At 35.6% G+C, this 3,361-nt stretch overlaps 1 protein-coding gene across 1 annotated transcript in view; it reads left to right on the top strand.

Moving 5' to 3' along the window:
* Positions 1–3,361, top strand: part of LOC106464344 (GPI inositol-deacylase-like) — a 151,206-nt gene that overhangs the window by 125,063 nt on the left and 22,782 nt on the right. The window lies entirely within an intron of this gene.

Genomic DNA, 3,361 nt, shown 5'->3' on the forward strand with positions numbered 1-3,361 from the left:
AGACAAGGTGTGGTTGTATAATCCCAGGAAATCCAAAGGGAAGTCTCCTAAGTTGTCTTCTCCATGGGAAGGCCCATATGACATAGTGGATCGTCTTGCAGACGTGACTTTCCGAATAAAATGTGGTCAGTGAAGTAAGCCAAAGGTGGTGCATGCCAACAGGCTTTGGCGTATCATGGTCCAGGACATTTCAGTTGGAACGAAATGAACAATGGAACAAATGACTCTGCTGAAGACGTGTCACCTGAAAAAGCCACTGTTGAAGAAGAAACTGTACCTGGTTTTGAGAAGGGAAACAGTGAAGCCCTTAATAAAGTTACTACTACTGATGTAACTATTACCAATAATTGGACGTTTTCTGATGGAGCAGATGAACTTCACGTGAAGCAGAAGCCAACGAGACGGAGACCAGTACGGAAGAAGATACATCCCGTAAAATTAAGAGACTTTGTTGAATTTTAGTTTTGTGTTTGTAAATTCTGTACATTTAATCAAGTTATTGTTAATTATCTATTGGTTTAATGTAAGTGGCTATTGTTCGGGATGAACAATACTAAGGAAGGGGCAGTGTTACGACAGCGGAAGTCACGCGACTCTGGAAGCATGCGTGCTGGAGTTTCAAGAAGGATCTTGACAGTTCCTGGCAAATCTGGTCGTCTCCAGGCACCCTTTATTTATTTTTTTGTATATAAGCCCGGCAAATAAAGCGGAGATAATAATTACAGATAGGGATATATAGAGACAGATAATTGAGTCAAGTGAGCGGTAGTGACCGTAAGTAAAATGCGTGAATCGTTGTGAAGTATAACGTGTGTTGAAGTGAAAGTGACTGTAGAAATTAAGTGTATTGCAAAGTTGTATTGAGAAATAATAAATTAGTTTTATTTAAGAAAGGACTTGTATCGCTGAAGTTCCTCGGGAAGAATTTATGCCGGGAAATTAACAAACGACTAGAGACGTAACAATATGTTTACCAGAACAGAAACTATAGCAAAACCATTTGTTGAACATATTGTATCTGATAGAATTACAAATTTAATTACATAATTATGAACAGAAATATTTGAATTATCAGGCATAAAGAAAATAGAGACAACTGCATACCATCCAGCTGTTAATGGATTAGTAGAAAGATTCAACAGAACTTTGTTAGACATGTTGTCACAATACTATGAATCAAACCAGAAAATATGGAATGAGTAGGTTTCATTATTATTATTGTTATCTTATAAAAGTGCAGCAAACAAATATACACGAGAAAGCCATTTTATTTTATTGCATGGTAATGTTGCCAATGCAGAAGAAATTAGCTACAAGGAAAGTTAATTATGCATTAGATGAGAATTCTAAAGCAGAAATGTCACAGAGGATGCAAGTAGCACTGGAAATAGGGAATGAACATTTAACTAGAACAGCCAAAAATAGGTAGAAAAGCAAGAGTTAGTGGAATGAAATTAGGAGACAAGGTATTGTTGTATACATCCATAGTTAAAAAAGGAAACACTAAGAAGCTAGATGAACTATGGAAATGTCACTTTAGAAGGATCAAACAAACGATTCTGATTAATTTTATAATACAAGAAATATATTTGAAAAATACACAATTAGTACTCATCAATAGGTTAAAGAAGGCTTGTGTAATTAAGCAATCTATATGCAAAAGACTGTCTGAAAAGACGCAATTAAACAAACTACCCCCAAGGAGAGATGAAAGTTAAGAGCAATGATGAGATCAACACACCAAACCTACAGAGGATGAAACTGTAGATGTTTCACTCTATGACATAGTTTTTGACTCTGAGGTTATAATAGTGTTACGAAAGTGGGGGTCACGTGACGAATATTCTAGAAGATTCTCTAGTGCGTTGCGACAGCGGGAGTTAATTGACGCTGGTAGCACGTGTTGAGAGTCTTAGAAGTTTCTAGAACAGGCAGTATTATCGTATATAAGTGCGCTAGACGGTAAGAGAGACAGACGGAGTCGAAGCAGTAGTGGAGGCAGAGAGAAAGAAAGACAGCGATTATGGTCGGCGGAAACCGAGGATAGCAAACACAGAGATCGGAACTATAGTTGGCGGGGACGGACAATTAAGTCTAAGCGCGATAGAAAGTGAGTGAATTGTTGTGAACTATAGTGTGTGTGTAACTGTGAAAATTAAGTACATTACAAAGTTGTATTGAGGAAGAATAAACAAGTTTTATAAAGAAAGGAGTTGTATCGTAGAAGAATTAACAAACAAACATACAGAGACGTAACAATAGTAAATGCAGGGCAAGCTAGCAAACACAGTACAGGCACTAACAAAGGCATATCACAAGATACTAATAGTCAAACTGAGTAATACAGTCATACAAAGTACACTGGTAATAGCAGGTGCTAATGAAAATGTGACAATAGTAACACACCCAACACCAATACTTAAAACCCCTGTCTCTAACATAAGGTTGAGAGGTCCATTACTTAAACAACCCTAGATATTAGACCCAATTACAAAAAAAAAACAATACAGGTTAGATCTGACCCACATGTTATTAGGTGCATTACATAATAAAATATTAATTAAATAAATGAAGGAACAAATAGCAGAAGAACTATGTAAATCATTAAGCAATATGTTGAATTAGTTGAGAGACATAATCATAATAAAGAACTATAAGGTTTATGAAAGGTGAAAATTGGTAATAAATTTACTTACAGCATTACCAGGAGAATTAATATCCTTACGATATTGGTAGAGACTATTGTAATAGAACAAAACATAAGTATAGTTCCAGTGGAAAACAATGTAATATTTGTCAAAAAAGGAAATTTTATTCTATCAGGTAATAAATAGATAACTGTCAAACATATATCATTCATGTAATATGTTCAGTTATTAAGTAGACTTAAAGAAAAATATTTTATTCTTTTCAAAAAATCCTTTTAAAGATTGGAAACAAATAATTTTTACCACTAGTAAAGTTCCCATAATGCAAGTACTAAATTTTATACATAAAGGTTTAATGGTGTACTTTGGTGACAGATTTTCTTTTACCCGTTGTTCTAACAACGTTAAGACGGCTTATCGACTTCTTGAGAAGAATTCTAAGAAGAAAGTAAACCTACAGACATCGGTCTTGTTTAACAAAATCTGCCTACAAGTTGTAGCTAGTGATGAGTTGGCCGACGCGTTTCGAATGCATTCTGCATCCATTATCAAGGCTGAATGTTGGGGCTAACACCAAAACTCCGTACTGCTGCTAAGGAACTCAGAAACCACGATGACATCATTGTGCGACGTGCGGACAAAGCTAATATTTTAGTGATCATGGACAAACAGGAATATAAAACAAAATTGGACGCCATTCTATCGGACAATAG

This window comes from Limulus polyphemus, unplaced genomic scaffold (genome assembly GCF_000517525.1).
Source record: "Limulus polyphemus unplaced genomic scaffold, Limulus_polyphemus-2.1.2 Scaffold1623, whole genome shotgun sequence".
In the NCBI taxonomy this organism is placed as follows: domain Eukaryota; kingdom Metazoa; phylum Arthropoda; class Merostomata; order Xiphosura; family Limulidae; genus Limulus; species Limulus polyphemus.